We start from the raw sequence: 24,094 nt of genomic DNA on the forward strand, positions 1-24,094 counted from the left end.
ATTGGTTACGCTGGAAAGCGTTTGGGACAAGCTGTGACGAAACAGACTTTGTCTCGCTGGATTATTTTGGCCATCTCGGAGTGTTACCGCTTGGCGGGTAAGGACCCACCGGCTGGCTTGCGGGCCCATTGTACCAGGGGTATGGCTGCATCTCCTGCCCTGCAGAGGGGTGTTCCTATTCGCAACATCTGTGATGCAGCCACCTGGGCTTCAGTACATACATTTGTACGTCACTATTCCCTCGATTCCATCCGAGGACAGGATCTGGCCTTTGGCAAGGCGGTCCTTTGCTCTGCTATTTGATTGGCAATTCTAAATTTTGATTCTAAATTCTTTCTCTCCTCCTTGCTCTGGTACTGCTTTGGGAGTCTGTCATAGATATGGAATACGTCGGAGGACCCAATCCCCTCGAAGAACACGTTACTTTCTTACCTGGTAACGTTCTTTCGATGGGATGGAATGGTCCGACGACGTATTCCATATCGCTCCCTCCCTGCCTTCCCCGCTGCAGAATTTATTTTGCGATTGCAGCTTACGTTCCGCAAGGATTTGTGTCTGACTGGCAGTTGACTAATGTCACACGTTCTGGGGGAAAAAACTACAACTGAGGCTACGGGCGTCGTGCGTCCTACTTATCACATCGGATGACGTCGGAGGAGGTCCTTGACGACGGCTCATCGACCAGGACGCAGACGCCGAAAAAAGTTTCCGAAGCAGCACAGCTGTGGTGATTACATGTCATAGATATGTAATACATCGTCGGACCATCCCATCGAAAGAACGTTACCAGGTAAGAAAGTAACTTGTTCTTCTCCAGCATGGGTCTGGCATGGATTCACATGCAAACCCTCCCTCCCTACCCCTCTGCGGGTCTTCACTTGGTCATACTGCCACTTTACGTGCTACCAAATCTGAGGATGGCTGCCAGGGGGCGGGGCTTAGGGAGAGGGCAGTCATTGGCTGGGGCAGTATGACCCAGAGACCAGTGATTGGTTACTACTAAGGAAGACAGATCAGAAACTAAACTGATACTGATTTTTTTTCTATACCGAGGATTCCCAGCCTGACGACGGGGAATATCCATGAGCATGTGAATCCATGCCAGACCCATGGGGAAGAGAGCACCGCTCCCACAAGCCAGGCAAGGGCTCAGGCATTTCACATGTCCCGATCGGGACTGGGGGGCATCTACGGGTCAGCAGACTGCGGCTGCCAAGCTGCTTTGAGTTCTCCCCTCGTCTTTCTCCAATTGGAGGGTGAATTTGCGAGCACTTGTCTCAGTGGAAGGAGATACCCTCTGATGCCTGGGCATTACAGCTCGTCGAATGGGTGTACTGTCTACCATTTTTAAGCAAACCACTGGACAGACCGTCTCCCCCTCACCAACAACCGGAACAGGAGCTCCAGGATGAACGGCAAGCCCTGTTATTGAAGGGTGCAGTGGAAGAGGTACCACCCGAGAAGAGAGGATTGGGCTGGTATTCCCATTATTTTCTGATACCAAAGAAAGGAGGAGGACTCCGTCCCATTTTGGACCTTACAACCTTGAACAATTTCCTCAGAAAGGACAAGTTCAAAATAGTGACGTTGAAAGAAATCTTCCGGGCTCTGCATCTTCAAGACTTGTTGGTGTCGCTGAATCTTCAGGATGCTTATTTTCAGGTGCCGATCCATCGGAAGCACAGGTGTTTCCTAAGATTTGCCATAGTGGATACTCTTCACCAATTCAAGGTGCTCCCCTGTGGGGTAACCTCTGTGCCCAGGGTTTTCACCAAGCTGATGATAATGGTGGCAGCACACCTCAGGAGATCCGGGGTCCTTGTATTCCCATACCTGGACGACTGGCTGATCCGAGGGAGGTCGCCAGAACAGGCATTGACTCAGCTCGAGGACACCTGCTCACTGCTACACAGCTTGAGCTTCTCCCTAAACCTCCTGTCCCACGTCACACCAAAGCACAAGATCCAGTTCATCAGAGCAGTTCTGGACACATGGGTTGGAAAGGCTTCCCCCACCCCACCCCCCATGAAGAGAGTCGCCAGTCTCAGGCAAATGGTCAAACTCTTCCAGGACCATGATCAGCGGCCGCCTTCTTCTGCCTCTTTGATCTCATGGCTTCCTGCATTTTTCTGATGCCAGAGCACAGACTGCTTATGCGCTGTTTGCAATGGCCCCTGAGAGATCAGTTATCCCGGTATTTTGATGCCAGGAAGGACATTATCAAAGTGTCGAGGTCACCGGCCAGCGACCTGTCATGGTGGGCCAACTGAGAAAACATGAGGACAGAGAATCCTGTTGGCCTCAGTGGCCCCAGGCCCAAGTGGTCCCAGATGCATCATTGAAGGGTTGGGGCGCTCACTGCGGGGAGCTGCAGGTGAGTGGTCTTTCGTCCCCAATGGAGAGCCGGTGGCATATTAACTGGTTGGAGTTGCGGGCGACCAGGTTAGACCTGATGGCCTTGGCGCCCTCTTTCAAAGGGAAGTGCTTCCTTGATTTGAAGGACAATAGAGTAGCCATGCACTACCTCAACAGTGTGTTTGGGCTTTACCTCTTTGCAAGGAGGCGCTGCAACTGTCTATCTAGCAGCAATATCTAGCAGTACCTCACCGACACCACCCCGAAGTTCAGCAGCCCTGGAGGAAGAATCTAAGGTTTCGGGCTGAAACAGCCAAACAAAAATCTATTTACAATGAAAGTCCTCACACTGTGCCTAAATTACAACTATTCGGGAAAACCTCACCCCACCAGAAGAGGATAACTGCATTTAGACTTCAGACCACTTTCATAGCGTGGCTAGATGGGTGGGTGACGAAGAATCTGCGGGAGAAGAATCAATTGAAAGAATATTACCAGTAAGTCATTTCTCCTTCTAATGGATTCCTTTCTTCCACGGATACCTCCTCTTTGATATCTACCTCCCAGCGCAGCAAGGCTCTGCGTCCACTCAGCCTGGTCCCTCTTTGCGCCCTGCGCCATTTATAATTTTGGGCCACTCTATATTGAGGCACTGTTCCCCATGACCTTTTTTCAATGCGCTCTGCTTGCTTCTGGAAGATTGCCTTGTTAGAAACGTTTGTGTTTTTCACTTTGAGATGCCTAATCCGTCTACGTCTTCAGGTTTAAACCCTGCATCTACTACGGGTGTGAGATGTCTGTCCCTGATCCACATAGAATATGTCTCTACTCCCTTGGAGACGAGCACGGCTTGCAGGCCTGTGGGGGTCGTGCCCGTCGATGCACCCCAATGCACTTGGGGAAAGTAAGACAAAGCTCTTCATTCTTCCAAAAAGAAATGTGTGATAAGTGGACCCGTTCGAGGTCGACGGGGCACTGAAGACTTCAGCGACAACAGCACAGATGAAGTCCACGACACATTGTAGAGCCAGCAGAGACCCCGGGCACGGCCATGACTACTGCATATAAGGACCTGTTACTGTGCTGCACTGCTGAGTCTTCTGACGTTGGTCTTCCAGCTCCAACTCCCTCCTCTGGAGTATGCCCCTCTGCTATGGGTGCATTTATGTCCCACATAGAGGAAATGTATGATACCTTTTGCCCCAGGGAGGTCAGGGACTTCCCTGAGGAATTTTATGTAGATGATAGTAACTTGCAAGACATCACAGCTGATTTGCATGAGGCAAGTAGGTTGTACATGATGGCTAATAATGCATCCTGCCAGTCGGGTTGCATCCAACCGGAGCGTAAGGTTGCAACTGTGATTCCCCTTTTAAAAAAGCCATTGTTGGATCCTTCACTTCCTTCCAATTTCTGTCCCATTTCACTCTTAACTTTTTTCATGAAGCTTTTGGAGTCCTCTGATCTTTCCGACCCCTCTGTCAGGCTTTAGGGCCGGTCGGGGTACAGAAAGTGTTTTGGCTTCGGTCCAGGACGATATGGCTAGGCTGAATGATGCAGGTGGGGTTGGCGCCTTGATTTTACTTGACCTCTCGGCGGCTTTTGATGTCGTCGACCATCCCACCTTGCTGGCCCGCCTGGCTCAGGCTGGAATTTCAGGTCAAGTATTAGCGTGGTTTACTTCTTTGCTGCCAGACAGAACTCAAATCCTTTCACTCCCTGATTTCTTCTCTGGTTCTTGCCCTCTTGGGTGCCGGGTGCCGCAAGGCTCCGCCTTGTCTCCCATTCTTTTTAACATCTATATTTGGCCATTAGAGTGTGTCATCCGCTCCTTCGGCATCAGGTGCTAGTCATATGCCGATGACACTCCAATCCTGATCTGTTTAGATCTTGATCAGGCTGAGATGTCATTGTGCTTGCATCAGTCCTTGTCTGCCGTGGGAGACTGGATGATCCAAAATTGGCTGAAGCTAAATGGAGACAAGACAGGTGTTGGTGGTTGGCTCCCCCCCTGATCCTTCACTTTAGGTGTCCTCGTTCTGGCCATCTTCTCTTGGCCCTCTTCCTGTCCCGGTTGTTAAAGTAAAGACTTTAGGAGTGGTCATCTATGCTACTCTTTCTATGGATGCACAAGAAGCCAGCCATTTTCGTCTCAAGATACTGAGAAAGGTGCTTCCCTTTCTACCCAAGAACCTCTGGCCGCTGGTGGTAGCAGCCATGGTTTTGAGTCCCTTGGACTACTGAAAAGCATTATACGTGGCCTAGCGTAAGGGCATAGTCCAACAGCTGAAGCGCCTGAAAAATCTGGTTGCTCGGGCAGCTACGGGATCCCCTTATGGGACTCATATCTCGCCAGTTTTGCGCTCCCTACTTTGGCTGCCTGTGGCTCAGCGCATTGGGTTTAAGGCGCTCTGCCTTGTCTTTCGTGCGTTGCACACTTAAGGGGCAGACTAGCTACAGACTAAATTCACCCGTTATCGCCCTAATCGGTCATTACGATTAGCTTTGGCGGGCCTGCTGTGTGTACCATCCTTCTACCGCTCTCATATTGAAGGTCGGGCTTTTTCGTGGCCGCATCCCAGTTATGGAATCGCCTCCCATTGACAATGAAAAACCTATCAAATCATCTGGCATTGAGAAAGGCCTTAAAAACCTATCTGTTTTCGATGACTTTTAGTTTTAGATGGGCTTGGGGATCATTTACCTCCCTCTCTAGCGCCATGATACTTTCGGGTAACCGTACGCTTTATACATTTTCATAACATAACACTTCGAAAGATTTCGACATGCTCTGACTCTGGGTAAACCTCAAACTGCTTTCCAATGTTGATAGCGAAGGTGGTGGATACCCTACAACTACCTGTTCCCTTCTAGGCCTAAGTCCCCGTATGAGCTATCGGACATCTTGGATATTGGTCCTCAAAGGGAAAGCATCCTACCCATTAACCAGGTGGTGGATGCTTCGATTGTGGAACTGTGGACCAAATCGGCCTCAGGCCTGACCTTAGGTCATGGTCTGGCAAATAAACATAGGCCAGCACCATCTGACCCTTCCTTCTTGTCGACATATACTTCGCTTGAAAACCTTGTGGTCCAAGCAACTACAGCTAAAATCAAGTCTTCCTTTTTTCCCTTGTTACCTCTAGAAAGGGAGAGTAAAAGGCTTGATGCCTGGGGAAGAAGGGATTTTGTTTCCGCTAGCCTCGGCCTGAGAGCCACCATTGCCTCCTGAGCCCTAGTCAAGTTTTCTTTTGGCCTTTGGTCAGCCATTTTGGTGGTACCTGAACATATCCCAGAAGGCAAATGCATGAAGTTTTCCAGGCCATTGTGCATGATGGCAAAGAATCTTCTTGTCAGATCCTCCATTCCGAGTTGAACTCTGCCGACTCCGAGACCAGGAAATTGTGGAGCTCTTCTTGGCTGAGCACCTTGGGTTTACCCCAGGCAACGTAGTAAAGCTCCTGGATATGCCATTCACAGGGACCCTTTTATTTGAAGCTAAGGCTGATGAGTCCCTCCAAATGTTCCAGTATTTGAAACTGACTGCCAAGTCTCAAAGCCTGGCGGTGAAACGCAAATGCACGACCACAGTTGGGGGATTTTGTCCCTTTGCCTCTTATGCCCAGAAGGGCAGTGGTCAAGCCCCGTCCAGAAGGCCCCCACAGCACTGTTCTAACAAGGGTCAGGACAGAGGTTCTACCAAAGATGGCTTGTCTACCTCCTACATGACCTCCACTGCTTCCGCCACAAGGCATCTGAAGCAGACTTCCACAGCTCATCTCCTGTGTGGGGGCGAGGGGAGCAGCAACGGTATCCAGTGATATTTTCTAATACAAATTACTGATATCCTTTTTCAACAAATCCAAAATACTGAAAATACTCAAAATAAACCTATATGGGGGAGGGGTAAGGGCGCAAAACTGATGGGGAGGGGGTTGGGGTGGAGTTATAGACCTAGGTAAATGTGGGGGCTAGGGGAGCCCCCTCCCCCAATATAAAAAACACATAGATTCTTGCTTAACGCCTTCCAGTCATCCCCTGTCTGTCCAGCACTTGCCGCTGGGCCCACTCTTGTAGGAGAAAGGCCATCAGTTTATGGAAAAAGGGGACATTGAACTGATGCAGCACCCTGATCGAAGAAGAGGTGGATACTCAGCCTATTTACTGTTGCCAAAGAAAGATGGGGGCTTGCACCCGATTTTAGGCCTGTGCTTCTTGAACCTGTACCTGCGCTCAGACAAGTTGAAGATGTTTACACTGGTGCAGATCTCTCGAGCACTCGACCTGCAGGACTAGGTTGTCTCGGTGGACCTACAGGATGCCTATTTCCATTTGTCAATCCACTGTAGGCACAAAGAGGTTCCTGAGATTCATAATAGGACGTTGCCACTATTAATTCAAGGTCCTGCTGCACCCAAGGTTTTAACAAAGCTGCTGGCAGTGGTACCTGCTCGGCTCAGAAGAGAAGGCATCTTTGTCTCTCTCTTTCTAATGGATTCTGTCCTCCCAAGGATTCCTCATATTTGCTATATTGATTCCTGCTTTCAGATCTCTGAAAATGTTTCTCAGCAGCAGGGGGCGCAGTGTGACTTCGGCATCGAGGTCCCCTGACGCTCTCCATCCTCACATCCAGATGTGAGGTTGATGACGGTATAAATAGCCTGCACCATGCCCCATTGCCTCAGTTCCTTTTTTAGCATGCTCGGCACGCTCTCGGAACGTTTTCGATCCCCACAGAATTTTTTTGACCGGTGTCAATTGTTTTCTTTTAAAACATTTTAAGGAACATTTCTACCCCGAAATCAACAGTTTTCAAAAGATGTGGGGACTGAGAATCAAAACTGTCGATCATAGATTAGATCCTCACAGGATTTGTCTGTGGGGCCTTGGCACAGACCATGTCATTGAATGTGGCTCCTGCCAATCAACGACTTCAAAGGCCTTGAAAGTTTGAAACTCGCTCTGGGTCACGTGCATCTAAATCTCGAGTTCTATGCCTTCGAAGAGAGAATCCTCTGAAGATCGGAGTTCTGTGGGTGAAAAATCCCCTGAAAAACACTAAAAGCAGTCTAAAAACTGCTCTCAAGAGATCGCAGTCCAAGAGCGACTTGCATCATTCTTTGCCCTCTAAGAAAAAAAAAGATTCCTCACCCGTCAGGCACCAGTTACTTTTCTCTCTACATCTGCGCCTGCAGAAAAGTGTGAAGAATTAAGACTTGCAATGTTGGATTTTTTTTTCAAGGCGGCTCCTTCTGATCCTTCCAAACTGTGAAGAAACTGCATCCCACTGCGTCTTCCAAGACTGACAGGGATTCCGAGAAGTCCTCGGCCCTTGCACCCAAGACCCTGAGTCAAAAGGCTTTGGTAATAGCTTACTGCACAGTGTCCAGTATGTCGGCCGCCTGAGTTTCTTCGATGCTCGGAGCAGCATTGTCGTCTTCCTCGAAGGAGGTCTTGATGTCGAAAGGACCTTTGTGGCTGTACGCACCTCAATCGCGTACTTACTTTCAAGTCATTAAGGGCCATATATATGAAGAGAGACATTGAGTGTGTTGGATGGGGTTATCCTTCTAACGGGATAACCCATTATGGCTGTACTGATTTCCTGGACAAAGGTCCTCAAAAAGAACCTGTTACCCTTTCATGCTGCCCTGAAAGATCCATTACTGGACTCATGGAAGACGCTAGAGTCTGCATCAGCAGTCCGCAGGTATCTGGTGAGGAAATACAGACCATCTTTTATAGATCCAGAGTTTTTATCAAAACATCCAGAAAGTCTTGTGGTTCAGGCAGCAACCTCAACATCTAAGGCTTCTGCATACCCTTCCCTGCCACCAGATAGGGATGACAAAAAAAATGACATCCTAGCAAAAGAAGTATTTTTTGCGGGTTATATGGCCTTAAGGGCAGTCCATGCCTCTTGTGCTCTGGCAAAATATTCTTATCCTCTTTGGAGCATTATAGTGGAGGCGGCAGAGAACATACCTGAAGGTGAGATGACGTCCTTACTCATAAATGAAGGAAAGGAAGCTCCATGGCAATCCATTCAGTTGGGTTTGGACACAGCTGACTGCGTGTGTAAGTCCATGGGATCCAGTGCTGTCATAAGGCGTTTGGCATGGATACGAAAATGTAGTTTTGCGCCTGATGTTCATGCCAGGTTTTTTAATATAGCAAAAACAAAGAGGTGATGGCTGGAAGGTTTAGACTTAATCTTAACCACCGGCAATGCTCTGGGCAACCCTCCAGACCACCGTTCTTCGCCTGCCAAGCCATTACAGAAGGGAAAGACCATATGCAAATCAGGCTTGGCCCCACCCCAAAAGGGGCAGTCCAGCCCGAACTGCTAGGCCACATCCCTTCTGCACGAGACCACAAGCATCCCCAAACATGTTTCGCCCTTGTTGGGGCTCATCAGTGAGGAGTAGCTTGGGTCTCTAGGCCCAGCAGGCACGGGACCCACGTCTGGGCATACCCGTCCCACTCGGGGTGACATAGCAAAAACAAAGAGGTGATGGCTGGAAGGTTTAGACTTAATCTTAACCACTGGCAATGCTCTGGGCAACCCTCCAGACCACCGTTCTTCGCCTGCCAAGCCATTACAGAAGGGAAAGACCATATGCAAATCAGGCTTGGCCCCACCCCAAAAGGGGCAGTCCAGCCCGAACTGCTAGGCCACATCCCTTCTGCACGAGACCACAAGCATCCCCAAACATGTTTCGCCCTTGTTGGGGCTCATCAGTGAGGAGTAGCTTGGGTCTCTAGGCCCAACAGGCAAGGGACCCACGTCTGGGCATACCCGTCCCACTCGGGGTGACATAGCAAAAACAAAGAGGTGATGGCTGGAAGGTTTAGACTTAATCTTAACCACTGGCAATGCTCTGGGCAACCCTCCAGACCACAGTTCTTCGCCTGCCAAGCCATTACAGAAGGGAAAGACCATATGCAAATCAGAAGGTCTCGTGCAGAAGGGATGTGACCTAGCAGTTTGGGCTGGACTGCCCCTTTTGGGGTAGGACCATGCCTGATTTGCATATGGTTTTTCCCCTTCTGTAATGGCTTGGCAGACTGAAAAACGATGGTCTGGAGGGTTGCCCAGAGCCTTGCCCGTGGTTATGATTTATTCAAAACCTTCCAGCCATCTCCTTTTCGTTTTGCTAAAGTCACCCCGAGTGGGACGGGTATGCCCAGACGTGGGTCCCGAGTCTGCCGGGCCTAGAGACCCAAGCTACTCCTCACTGATGACGCCCAACAAGGCTGAAACATGTCTGGGGATGCTTGTGGTCTCGTGCAGAAGGGATGTGACCTAGCAGTTCGGGCTGGACTGCCCCTTTTGGGGTAGGACCATGCCTGATTTGCATATGGTTTTTCCCCTTCTGTAATGGCTTGGCAGACTGAAAAACGATGGTCTGGAGGGTTGCCCAGAGCTTTGCCCGTGGTTATGATTTATTCAAAACCTTCCAGCCATCTCCTTTTCGTTTTGCTAAGGTTTTTTAATATGCCATATGATGGAGAATTTGAGTTTGGCCTCAAAGCGGATGACAGCTTGGAAAAATATCATGCATCCAGCGCTGCTAAGTGCCTAGCAGCAGCAATTAGACAATAGCAACAAAAAGCACCATCACAGGGTTGGAAAGGGAAGCATTTTTGTTAATTCTCTTGCCTCAACCAGAAGGATAGAGGGCCAGCCACCCAAAGCAGGGGCAATGAAGCTTCCCCCATCCTTCTAGAAGATGTAGCAGTAAAGCTGTCCAAGCAGCCATTTTATCTTTTTCCTCTGCTGCACTCTTAGCCCCAAAACTACTCTGAATGCTTTGTCCTCAAAACTCAAGTCGGAGGAAGGTTTTCCCAGCAATGGAAAGAATGGGTTGCCATTATTTTGTATGCATGGTTACTTCAAATAGTATCCCAGGGATACTGCCTTCCCTTCCTAAAGAGGCTCCCAGCTTGTCCTCTGAACACACATTCTTGGCTGACTCCAGATCCACTTCTTCAGCAGGAGATTCTCTCCCTGTTGGAGAAAGCTGCTGTAGAAAAGGTAACTACAGTGGAACTGAACAGGGTTTGGTATTCTACTTACTTCGTGTTACCCGAGAAAGATTGTGGACTGTGACCCATCTTGGACTTGGGGCGCTTGAAAAAGTTTCTCAAGAAAGGCAAATTCAATATGGTCACCCTTTTACAGATCCACCAGGTCCTTCACCTCGAGGACTGGTTGGTGTCACTCCAGCCTCAGGATGCTTATTTTAATGTGCCTATTCACCCAAAGCACAGAAAGTATTTATTTGTCATTTATATAGCGCCCATACACTGAACGAGCGTTTCAAAGCGCTCCAATGCAGGGGGAGGGTGAGTAATTAAACAGAAAAACAAGAACATTGAAAATTCACATTCTTAAAAGGCATTGGAACATTCAGAATGGGCAAGTGCTATGTGTTTAGTGGTACAACATAAGACGGGAGAAATACAAACTGTTACAACATATTACATATATTAGTGTGCGTGCCTGCCGGTCGTTTCAATAATGCAAGAGCTATACATGAAGGAGCGGGAAAGAGTGGGGGGGGCAGGTTAAGATGAACAAAGCACAATAAGTGCCAGAGACGCATAGTGGAAGAGAAGGGGGAAGAGAGGGGTGGCAGCGAGAGGTACACTAAGCACCTCAAAACGAAGAGTGTCTGTAGATGTAAGGTAACCTAAATTCAATTTTAAGCACAGGCACACTAAACATCTCAAAACGAAAAGTGACTGCAGATGTAAAGTCACGGAAATTGAAATTAGGTGAGCAACCTACTCGCAGGTAAATCAGCAGGGGTGTCTGAAGTTCAGGTGGGCCACTCGCGAGGGGTCACGGTTAGCCCTGGGTCCTAGTGGCTTTGTGAGGTTTATAATTGGCAGTACTCGCAATCAGTTTCGAATGCAACCTTTTGGGCTCACCTCCACCCTGAGGTTCTTCACAAAGTTGACGTCGGTAGTGGCAGCAAGTCTGAGGAGAGGGGGATTCACGTCTTTTCCTACTTAGACAACTGTCTGATCAGAGCACGCTCCCCGGGGACAGGCTCTGGAACATCTCAACACCACGTGCGACTTCCTACACAAACTGGGCTTCTCCGTCAACTTCAAGTCTCAAGTGGCTCCTTCGCAAACGGGTCAATGTATTGGAGCGGTCCCGAACTCGTCTTCGGTAGGGCTTTCCCTCCTGAACTCGTGGCTCAACATATCCTGTAGGTGGTCACGAAATTTCAGATTGCCAGATATCTGTCGCCCTTCAGTTTTCTCAGGTTGCAGAGCTTCCTGCATCTTCCCGGCACCGGAGGCCTGTCTAAGAATTTAGGTTCCTTCAGTGGGCTCTCTGGTGTCAATGGCCACAGATCTCAGGCAGGATGACTGACATGCGTCAAGTCCTGAGGTGGCCCGCAGAGAGAACTTGATCGGAAAAAAACTTTTGGCAGCCATGGCCGGAGAACACTGGTAGTCATGGGCGCCTACATCAAGGGCTGGGGCGCACACCTGAACAATCTGTCAATCAGCGTACTATCGTCCTCAACAGAAACAAGACTACACATAAACCTGGTAGAGCTGAGTTTGATCAGACTAGCACCAATGACCTTCCTGTCTTCCATCTAGGGTAAGAATGTCCTGATAATGAAGGACAACACGGTTGCCATGCATTACCTCAACAAGAGAGGTGGTGTAGGGTCACTACCACTGTGCAAGGCATCAATGTAGCTCTGGTTTGAGGCTCTGCAAAATGGGATCTCCTTATCGGCAGTTCATTTAGCTGGAAAGAGAATGCCACTGCGCATGCTCTGATATGATATATTCTATTTGTATCGCGCTCATACACAATAGTTTCAGAGCACGACGAGGCAAGGGAGGGGAACAAAGGGGGACAAAATAACGATCTTACTAGGCCCAGTGACATTGAGAATGTGCAAGTGCAGGGGGAAAGTGCCAGGGAGAGGGAAGAAATGGAACGTGCTAGGTAAGGGAACTGTAGGGTTACAGATACAGACCCAAGTGCAAGGGTTGCCAGGAGGCAGTGCGGATGTGTGCCTGGCTGGGCAGGGACCTGACCCCGAAATCAGAGGATAACCAGGTGCACAGTGCCAAAGCAGATAGATCAGCAGGGGAGAGGAAGAGCGAAGGCAGAATCAAAGAGCAAGGTCTTGAGGTGCTTCCGGGAGCAGAGATGGTTCTTCTCAAGTTTCAGAGTGGTGCGAGGCTGTTCCAGAGGGAGGCCCCAGCAGAGGAAAGAGGTGAAGGAGCGAAGAGCTTGAGTGGGAAGGTATTTAAGGACGGGGAATTTAAGGTATTTTGAACCCAGGCCCCAGAAAGCCTTGTGGACAATGCAAAGGGTCTTGAATTTAATCCTTGCAGCAACTGGGAGCCAATGACGAGTTTTCACGGCAGAAGAAATACGATCCCAGGGCTTGAGGCCAAGGACAAGTCTCACAAGTCCTGTTCTAGAAGAGTTTCAGAGGGCAGAGAGTTGAAGCAGGCAGATTTAGAAAGAGGCTGTTTTGCAGTAGTCCAGCCTGGAGAGAACCAGAGCTCTAGGGATATTAAGCTTTTGGGAGAAGGAGAGGAAAGTAAGAATACCTCTGAGGAGGTGCAGTAGGTAGTTTGAGCAAGCAGGGCTCAATGTTCCACGATTGGGAGTTGGCTCAGGAAGTCCTTGGAGAGATCTTGGCCATCTGGGAACACCTCCACAGGAAAGGCAATCTGTTCTGCTCCAGGGAATTCCCTCCGAGAGGAGCACTGAGGGGCACGTTAATAGTGGATTGGAATTTCCCACTCATCTACGTGCTCTCGCCAGTCCCAATTTCTCAGGAGGTAGAGGAAGTTCTCAAACTATGATTCTAATTGCTGCGGAATGGCCCAGGGGAATGTGGTAGCCTGGCCTTCTGGATATATGTCCATCTACCCTCCAATTAGACTTTCTCAAAAAGTGGACATACTCTCACAGGAAGGGGGGGTCTCCTTTTCCAACCAGGGATCAGAAAGTTGAGCCTTCATGCCTGGTTTCTGAAAGGCTGAGGTACAAAGGTTGGGATCTTCTGGAAAGACACTATGGAGGTGTTGCTTTTCGCCAGAAGGTGAGCAACAAAAGCTCTATTCCACTGCCATTGGAATAGGTTTTGCAGCTGATGTAGTATAAAAGATATAGATCCTTTCTCATGTAACATGGCTATGGTCCTTTAATTTTTGCTTCACCTAGCTCAGGAAGGTTTGCAGGTGACTGCCTTCAAAGGGTGCTTAGGTTTGCGTTCTAACTTCAAACGCACGCTGGATCAAGGCTCCTACTTTAAAATTCCTATTGTGATCCTGTGTTCCATTTGTTTTTTGACGCCTAGAAAACATTTGCACCGTTTTTTTCCCCCCAGAGTGGCTGAGCATGGGGAGAAATGAAAAATTAGGAACAGAGGCAACGGGGCACTGTGCAAGCTAGTTATACAGTCATCAACATCACGTCTGATCGTGAGGATGGAGAACGTCAAGGAACCTTGTTACCTGGGCAACCCTCCAGACCCCCTGCTGTCAAGAAACATTTGCCTAGATCTGCTAGTAGAAGTTGATATATCAAAGATGGAGAGGAACATCCATCTGAAACATTACCAGGAGTAAGTAATTTGTTCATCTGGATAACTGATATGCCCAAGCTTGCTTCCCAGACCAGGCAACTGCACAATTGTACCAGTCATGCAGCTTGTGGAACAACTTGGGTGTCTCCCTGAACTTCAGGAAGTCTCCGGTTTTGTAGTCTGTATGGTTCATCTCAACGGTTTTGGGCTCTTCTTGGTTCCTACTGCCACTTTACATGCGCGCCCAAATCTGAAGATGGCCACCCGGGGTGGAGCTAACTAGGACCTATGTCATTGGCTGGGGCATTATGCCCAAAGTGACAGCAATAGGTTATGCAAGCGACCAACAGTTGTTTAGCTTAAAGCTATACTGCTTTATATTCTCAGCTGGGAATCCTCGGTAAAAAGAAAAACTGTTTCACTTATAAATAATTCGGCCGAACTCTTTAAAATCTGCAAGGAGCTGGCAAACTCTGCTGCAGTCTCTACCTCTCCTGTCCCCTCCCAGGCCCTCTACACGGCACTGGCCGCTCACTTCATCTCTAAAACTCAGGACATCCTGTCCTCACTCTCCTCCTCTCACCTCCCCCCCTATATTCCCTGCTCTACCTCTGGCCCCTCTGCAGCCACCCCTCCTCTCTCCTTCTCTGACTTTCCCCTGTTTTCTGCTGACAAGGTTTCGAGACAAGTCCGATCTATGAAAGTCTCGTCAAAACAGGTCCACCTCTGTTCCTCCAAAACTATCAAGGACCACATTGACTCCTTGGCTCCTGCCCTTGCTGACTTCTGCAATCACTCCTTCGCCTCTGGAGTCTTCCCATCCCCTCTCAAGCACTCCCTTGTGCACCCCTTCTTAAGAAACCCTCCTCTGACCCCTCTTGCCCTGCTAACTATCACCCAATCTATATCACTCCCTTCCTGGGCAAGCTCCTGGAGAAACTGCCCATCTCCCAGCTTAATCTCCATGCTGAATCTGCTGGTAGTCTTCATGACCATCAGTCTTGCTTCAGAGCCGCCAGAAGCACGGAAACTGCTCTCCTCAACATCCATGAGGACCTGCTCTCGAATCTTGACTCTAACACTCCATGTGTTCTCATTTTGCTTGATCTTTCTTCTGCCTTTGACACCGTCAACCATACCATGCTGCCCAACCGTCTCCGTGATAACCTGGGTATCACTGGTCAGGCTCTGGCGTGGCTGTCCTCTTTCCTCTCCAATCGACCCTCCCAGGTCCAACTGGGGTCTTTCCTCTCTGACATCTTTTTCTCTACCTGTGGTGTCCCCCAGTGATCTAACCTCTCTCCTTGGCTGTTTAACCAGTATCTGGCACTCCTCGCCCACCGCATCGCCGCTCTCTGCCCCTACTTTCAGTGCTATGCGGATGATACCCAGCTCATTTTCAGGCTACCCTCGGCCTCCTCTTCTCCTTCCCTCATCTCTGACTGTCTTTCTGCTATCCAGGAATGGTGTATCACCAACGACCTCTGCCTTAATGCCAATAAGACTGAGATTCTACTCATCGGCACACCCACTCTCTCCTTCCCTGCAGCTCTCTGGCTGGCCTCTCCTGGTCCTCTTCCTGCTCCTACCTGCAAGGCAAAAAACCTTGGGGTCATCTTCGACTCCACACTCTCCTTCTCTCCTCACATATCTGACATCTCAAAGAAGTCACACTACCAGCTCCACCTCCTCCGAGGTATCCTTCCTTTCCTCTCCTTCCCCCAGAAGCTCACTGTCTCTAAAGCCCTGGTTCTCTCTAAGCTGGACTACTGTAACAGCCTCTATCTAAATCTGCCCGCCTCTACTCTCTGCCCTTTGCAACTCATCCAGAATAGGACTGCGAGACTTGTCCTTGGCCTCAAGCCCAGGGACTGTATCTCTCCAGGACTGAAATCACTACACTGGCTCCCAGTGACTGCGAGGATCGAGTTCAAAACCCTGTGCATTGTCCACAAGGCCTTCTGGGGCCTTGGGCCAAAATACCTTCAAATCTCGCTTCCTAAATATCTTCCTTCGCTCATCCGCCTCCAACTCCCTCAGAGTCAGCCGCTTCTCCAAACAACGAGTTGGGGGCAGATCTCTCTCCGCTACAGGGGCCTCCCTCTGGAACAGCCTTCCTGCCTCCCTGAAACTCGAGAAGAACCATCTCCGGTTCCGGAGCACCTCAAAACCTTCCTCTTTGCCTCCACCTTCTCTCCCCCTCTCCCCTGCTAAACTTACTGAAACTGCACTGAATCTGCAACTGGGCCACTTACCGCTCTCGGTCCTTGGCCCAGCCACTCTCCCCTGCACTGCCTCCCTGGCAACCCCCTGCACCGCGGGACTGTCTGTATCCCTACAGCCCCCCTTCCCAGCACTATTCTGCACTTATCTCGCACCGCGGGACTGTGTCTGCAGCCCTACAGCTCCCTTTCCCAGCACTTTTCTGCTCTTATCTTGCACTTGCCACTAGCTGGCCCTTGTTATTTATCCTTATGCTCTTAACCCTGTACTGCACTCTCCCCTTTCCACCTCCCCTTTGCACTTTTCCCCTCCCCTCTACCCTTGCACTTGCGCGATCTGATTGACACCTGGCCTAGTAGGATCGTTGTCTGTCTCCCCTTGTTCCCCCCCCCGCCTCGTCGCGCCTTGAAACACTTGTGTATAGGCGCGTTACAAATGCCATATCATATCAAACTGTATCTCTCCTCTAAACCAGTCACTGTCCTCTGGGTCATACTCCCCCCCATCCAATGACAGTATTCTCCCCAAGCCACTCCTCCGGCCGGCATCTTCAGATTTTTTACTGCATGCTTCAGTGTTGGGAGTCCTCAAGTTTGCTCTGCAAGCTACTTCTGCGTTTTTTCGCAGAAAAGGGTTCTGTTTTTGTTCCGAGAGCGCGTCTGCTCTTCCCTCTATCTGCCAACTGTGGGACTCCGTTGTCGGTGAATTTCTGCGCTCCTCAAGGGTGAAGATCGTTGAAGTTTCCAGAAGACCATCCGGCCTGCATCACTCCCTCAACCATGACGGAGGAGAAGGAAGGAAGATCCCTCTTCAAGACCTGCACCAAGTGCGGGCTATGGAACAGGTTTGTGCAGGACAAGCACCTTCAATGCCCCTACTGTCTTCATCCGGACCATACGGAAGGAAAGTGCGAGATCTACCACGGCAGCTCCAAGAAGACGACAAAGGATAGGCCTAGTAGACTGCCAGTGTGGCTGAACGCCAAGGCCTCTGCCCTGTGCTCCGAGAAGGGTCATACCTCACCCAGGAGAGCCGGTCTGAGGAGCGGGCTTCCAAGACAAGGCCAAGCACTGCAAGTCCGGTTCCATCGGGGTGTCCGCGATGGACAGGTTGCGATCGATATCACCACCACCTCCATTGCCAGCCAGCGATGGAGCTCCTCCTCGAAAAGGAAAACATCCAACCCGGCTAAGCTGCGGGAGAAGCCTGAGAATCCAGGGACGGAGGAGAAGATTGGCGAGCTACACAAGAAAGCCCAATTTACTCAGGAGATGTCTTTGTCGACGATGGAGCTGGTGGTGGCGGATCTCATAAAGGCTAAAGGGGCTAACCCCTTAAAGGTAACCCCCCACAGCAGAGGAGGTTTCACTGCCTCTGAGGTGGGATATCGCCGCAGTGACTGTGGCAAAGTCTGCTGCACGCTGGAGAAGAGAATGCCGTCTCTCAGGGTGGAAAAAGGGGGAGGGGACAAGGAAGCCCCAGGCCGTCCAAGGCCGTGTCTCAAGCCATGCAAGTTTTGTCCACGGGCGACGAGGACCTGGAGTTCTTACACACAATCCACGAGGGCGTGGAGGACGACGACGGCGCAGGGCCTAGTGTTACGATCATGCCAGCTCCGCTGAGGGAATGCCTCTTTGGCCATCCTGTCCACACTGGTGTCGAAGATCCAGGAGAGGTTGCCACAGAAGGCCTGTTCCAACGGTCCCTCAGGCCCCCGATCAACCGCCGACGAAGAGGAAGCGCCATCCGACACCTCCATTTCAACCTCCATATCCGCGTCGGGCCCCCTCTCCACCAGCAGGCCCAGACACAGGGATGGATACAGCCACGACGATGGCGATATCGTCCGAGCTGGCAGCGGAGCCCCGCAGCCTAAGTGGTGTGCCCAACGGACGAGGTGGGGTCGTTCCTTTACATGATCGCCAGAGCCTCTGAGCTGTTTCAGCTTGTGCCAGAAGAAACCAGGTAGGAGGGTTTCCTGTACCAGAGGGGTGAGGCTAAGAGGAAGACAATCATGGCGATGTCCCTCCTGGACGACGTGTGGGAGGAGGGCCTGGGCCTCTTGAAGAACCCTTGCAAGCAGGATAGGCTGGAGAAGAAGTACCGGGTCCCGGAATCCGCACCCAAGTGCATGAGGTTGCAACCATAGCCGGATTCAGTGGTTTCAGCAGCCACAAGGAAACGGTCATCTAACCCGCCGTCTTCAGTCCCTCCGGACAGCGAGGGTAAGAAGATGGACGCCATGGGGTGGAAAGTGATTTACACCGTGGCGTCCACCATCAAGGTGTCCAGCGCACTGGCGAACCTAGCCAGGTACAGCAGGGAGCTGTGGTACAAGCTGGGTCTGATTTGGAGTTCCTCCCGGACGACAAGAGGATGGAGGCGATTGCCCTCGTCCAGGAGAGAGAGGTAGCGTCGGATCACGCAATTCCTGTGGTGCTGGATGTTGCCAACACAGGGTTCTGGCAAATGGGGAACAGTGTCTGTCTTCGTCGCCAGGGCTGGTTGAAGGCCACACATTTTCACCAGGAGGTCCAAACGAAGGTGCTGGACATGCCTTTCAACGGAGATAACCTTTTCGGGAAGGTAGTCGAGTCCCTACAGGCCACCAAAGCGGATACAGAGATGACCCGTTCCCTGGGCACTCTCCAGCAGCACTGCTCTTCCTTTTGCTCCTCCAGAGGAGAGTCGGGCAGGTCTTCGAAAACGTTTAAAACGTAATAAAAGAGAATGATGCGACAGCAATAGGGAACAATAAAAAGACCCTAGAGCAAGCTACGGAGGTGCTGCCTAAAAATATCTTAGCACAAAGAGACATTAGCAATATAAGCTGTGTCGAAATCAGTCCTCCTGAATTACCAGAATTCACAATGAAAGTATAAAAAAAATGAAGAAAAAAAAAATAAGGAAAAGGAATGCACAGCGCAGGCACAGGCACTAAAAGCTCCAAAGACTTCTAAGAAATTCCCAAGGGATCCAAGTATAAGGGAAGGTAAAAAACAGGAGATAGAAAATGACAGTCATCCTTGTAAATGAGGTGCCATATGCTAAACATGAGAGTTTGAAGCAAGATCAAATAACGAATAAAGCATCTCAGTGTACTTTCATTCAAGGGACGAATACATTATCAGAGGCTATGAAAAACAAAGAAATATCTGGAAGATTAGACAAAAATTTGAAATCTATTGAAATAGGAATGAGAGATATCTTTGATATATTTAAAAATCCAAATTCTCCCAGGAAGATGGATAGATTCGAATCAGATGCATTAGGAAAGGCAGAACATGATCTAGATCTACCACTAAAGACCTTAGATACGTCATGTTGGAATGCTACCACGCATGCTGCCATAAAAAGATATAAAGATTGTAATAATGATATTAGTGATATGAATGTTGACACGAATGTAGTTAGAAGGAAACGGGAAAGTGTAATTAAGGACAAAGAGGAATATCCAGAGCTTAATGTAAAGGAAAAAAGAAAGTGAAGGCGTGCAAGCATCTAATAATGTAATGCATGGAGAACGCAATATAGCGGCGGAAGGGGTGTCAGAATTTGAAGGAAACGATCGAAGGCAAGATAAATCGTACAATACGAGAGGCAAGAAAAGACGTGACCAGCCATAATTTGAACCCTGAATTAGATATAAGAAAAATTGTAGAAGAAATATTAAGCCAGAAAAAGTATCTATCTGAAACAAATACGATTGGTACACAGATGGATGATGCAATGGGAAAAGAGTGCTCAAGGAATGATTGTATGGTTGTTGAAGAACAAAATCGCACATGGATGGTAGATCCTTAGCATGTAGATGTAAGTGAAAGAAATATAGGCGAACAAGCTTCACATAAAAAAAATGAGAAGTGGGGAGACGCAATTGCAGCTAAGAAAACCAATTTCTCCAGCATGGGGTCTGGCATGGATTCACATGCTCATGAATATTCCCCGTTGTCAGGCTGAGAATCCTCGGTAAAGAAAAAATCAGTATCAGTTTCGTTTCTGATCTGTCTTTCGTAGTAGTAACCAATCACTGATCTCTGCGTCATACTGACCACAGCCAATGACTGCCCTCTACCTAAGCCCCGCCTCTGGCAGCCATCTTCAAATTTCTACCGCACGTTCAAGTGTTGGGATCCTCGTGCTATTGCTCTCGAGCGTTAGTGCTATTTTTTCACGTTTTTTCTCAAAAAACTTCTATTTTTCGGTCAAAAGAGCCTCAAGCTCCACCGTTTCTTCATCCGATCAACGGGGACCCGTGTCGGATTCGTCTACGCCCCTCAAGGGTGAAGATTTCGTCGAGCCACGCTTTTGGAGGACTCCAGAAGTTTCTCAGGCCCATCTCGGACATGGCCCAGGAGAAGGGAAGCTCGACGCCCGGAAAGCTGTTCAGGGTCTGCCCTGGATGCCAGCTTCAGAATGTCTTTAAGGAGGACGAACACTCCCTTTGTCTTTACTGCCTACATGAGGACAAGTCGCACGTGGAGAAAGACTGTGCGTTTTGCGGCAATATGTCGGAGCGGACCATGAAGGTCCGCCATCAACGTCTCGCCAACTGGCTGGAAGGGAAGAGCCCGTCAGGCGAGAAGAATGAAAAGAAGTCTGAGCGGTCTTCTAAGACCTTTGAGGACGCCCCGGCTACGGGGGTCCAACACAAGGCCAAGCACCGCGAGTCCGCTGGCACCGGGAGCGCCGAACGGTCGGGCTCTACGGGCGCCAGGCAGGGCGCATCCTCCCCCGCACCATCAACCACCAGCCAACGCTCTGGTTCGGGTAAGAGGAAGGCCGAGCACCCGGCGAAGCTCCTGGAGAGACCCCGGTTGAGCTTGAAGGCCCCATCGGAGGGGGAGCGAGGCAGTGACCCTCCCCCCAAGGAGAAGGCGGTGAGCGCACCTAAGGTGGTGAAAGCCTTAATCCATCCGGCCAAGGGCTCTATCGAGACAGTCGCGGCGGCCCTGGCTCAGCCTGTGGAGGCTACACCAGTGGTGGCGACCTCGGGGCTCAGAGTCTCCCTGCCACCGCGGAGGGAGTCCTCTTTTATGCCAATCAACAGGACCCCCGTGAAACCTCCGACGGAGAAGAAAAAGGGGGGGCAGGAGGTCGTCGTGGATTCGGCCTCAACCTCTGAGGAAGAGCTGATCGAAGTCTTAAGCCACGGCGTTGGCGTGGAAGAAGACCAGCCCGTCGGGAGGGACCCCGACGTAGGAGACGACGATAACGTCGAGGGTGCCGACGGGGCCCCTGACCGCCCGTCGGACTCCCCTCAACCAGTGCCGCAAGACAACTCGGCGGCCATTTTGTTGGCTATACAGTCCTTATGTTCGGAGATAAGGACGAGACTGCCGTTACCACCAGCGGAGGAACCACTCCCGACGGGGGACCCGGAGCCAGGCCCTTCTGGGAGCCCTCCCCCTAAGAGAAGAAGGATTCGTCCTCCACCTCCTTTTCAGCCATCACGCCCTGTTCAGCCCTCCTCCCCGTCCACGACTCGTGGGGATGATACGGGGACTGACACGGCGGCGACGGGTACGGACGACGAGGTTTACGACGAGGATCTGCCGTCGTCACCTCCCACCCGGGCTTCCCCGCCCGACGAGATTGGATCGTTTCACTCCATGATGGCCAGGGCATCCGAGCTTTTCCAGCTCTGCCCGGAAGAGAAGAAGAAGGAAGGTTTCCTTTATCAACGGCGCGAGGCCAAGAGGAAGACGGTCCTCTCTGTACCTCTACTGGACGATATTTGGGATGAGGTCCTCGCCCTCCTCAAGAACCCTTCCACGACGCCGGCTAGAAGGGATCGGTACGAGAAGAAGTACCGGGTCCCGGACGCGGCCCCCTTGTGCCTTCGGGCACAGCCGACCCCGGACTCGGTCGTCTCCGCGGCGGCCAGGAAGAAAGCGGGGGGCGTGGCCTCTACGTCGACCTCCCCGCCGGACGGCGAGGGAAAGAAATTAGATACGATGGGACGCAGAGTCATCTCGTCTGCAGCGACGACGATTAAGGCGGTCAACGCCTTGGCTATCGTAGCCCGCTACGACAGGGAGTTGTGGTACAAACTGGCCCCCCTGCTGGACTTCCTACCGGACGACAAGAGGGCGGAAGCCCTAGAGATCTTGCAGGAAGTAGAGGTGGCGTCGGACCACGCCATTACGATTGCGACGGACATCGCTGACACTGGATTTTGCCAGTTGGGCAACGGCGTGTGCCTTAGGCGGCGTGGATGCCTTAAGGCTACTGACTTCCGTCAGGACGTGCAGACCAGAGTCTTAGACATGCCGTTCGACGGAAATAACCTGTTTGGGAAAACAGTGGACGATTCCCTTCAAACCATCAAGGCAGACATGGAGACGGCCCGGGCTCTTGGGGTTCTCCAGCAACGGCGGCCGCCCTTTAGGAGCGGCGGAGGCAAACAGGGTGCCTCCAAAGGTTCCGGCGGCGGATTTTCCACCTACTGTCAAGCGGCCCGTTCGTCGTCGCAGGAAGCTTACAGGGGACGAGGCAAGTCAGGCGGACCCCGCCGTCGTCGCCAAGGAGGACAAGGCGGCAAAGCCTCGTCGAAGCAGGACTGAACCGGCCGTGGGGTCGGGCCCCCACAGAAGCACCCCGGTGGGAGGCCGGCTGGCGAGCTTCGTCAGCATGTGGGAGTCCATCTCCACCGACCGTTGGGTGCTGGACGCCCTAGCTCAGGGTCACGCGCTCGAGTTTCTAAAGAGGTGCCCGCGCGTCCCCCCTGTGGCCAGGAAAGAACATCACGTCCTTCAACTTCTCTTGGAGGTAAAGGCGATGCTCAAGAAGGGCGCCATCGAGCTCCTCCCAAAGAGGCTTCGGGGCTCCAGAGTTTACTCAAGATACTTCCTCGTGAAGAAGAAGACGGGAGGATGGCGTCCCATCCTGGACCTACGACGACTGAACAAATTCATCAAGGCACAGAAGTTCCGGATGGTCACCCTCCAACACGTTCTGGGTCAGCTGGAGGAGGGCGATTTCCTGTCGTCGTTGGATTTGGAGGATGCCTACTTCCATATTCCCATCCTAAAGGGACACCGAAAGTTTCTCAGGTTCGTGGTCCAAGGGCGTCACTACCAGTTCAGAGCCCTTCCCTTCGGACTGAGGTCGGCACCCAGGGTGTTCACCAAGTGCCTCGCACCGGTGGCGGCGCAGCTGCGCCAAGAGGGGATCCACGTCTACCCCTACCTGGACGACTGGCTCATCCGAGCGAAGACGAAGGAGCTCGCCGTGGAGCACACGGCAAGGACCGTCCAACTTCTCACGGACCTGGGATTCTCCATAAACTACGCCAAGTCCCACCTGGTGCCCACGCAAGACGCACTGTTTCTGGGAGCGAAGCTCGACACAGTGTCGCTTCTGGCCTCTCCGTCGGAGGAAAGGACGAGGGCCATCTTGGGCAAGGTGCAGCGGATGCTGGTTGCGGACGCGGCCAGAGTGAGGTCCATCAAGTCCCTCCTCGGAATGATGTCTTCTTGCATTTACCTCATCCGCCTGTGCAGGCTCCGGATGCGCCCGTTGCAGGAGTTCCTGGACGCGCACTGGATCCAGACGACCGGCAGCTTCGAGGAGAGGATCACACTCGACGAGAGTTCCCGATGAGCGATCCGGTGGTGGGGCACCCGCGCGCATCTGACGGCGGGCATGGACCTCCAGACCCCCGGCCACCAGGAGACAGTGACCACGGATGCCTCCCTGGAAGGGTGGGGAGCGCACACCGAAAATCTGCACGCGAGAGGCCTTTGGCTCCCGACGGAGAAGTCCCTCCATGTCAACGTCCTGGAGCTCCGTGCAGTGTTTTCGGCCCTCAGGTCCTTTCTTCCGTCCCTCAAGGGCAAGGTGGTGAGGATCTTCACCGACAACACCACCACCATGTTCTACATCAGGAAACAGGGCGGAACCAGGTCCCCAGCCCTGTCCATGGAGGC

At 51.3% G+C, this 24,094-nt stretch overlaps 1 protein-coding gene across 2 annotated transcripts in view; it reads left to right on the forward strand.

Moving 5' to 3' along the window:
- Positions 1–24,094, forward strand: part of INTS3 (integrator complex subunit 3) — a 1,800,341-nt gene that overhangs the window by 1,575,432 nt on the left and 200,815 nt on the right. The window lies entirely within an intron of this gene.

The sequence above is a fragment of the Ambystoma mexicanum genome, chromosome 1p (assembly GCF_040938575.1).
Source record: "Ambystoma mexicanum isolate Mex_15411 chromosome 1p, UKY_AmexF1_1, whole genome shotgun sequence".
Lineage (NCBI taxonomy): Eukaryota > Metazoa > Chordata > Amphibia > Caudata > Ambystomatidae > Ambystoma > Ambystoma mexicanum.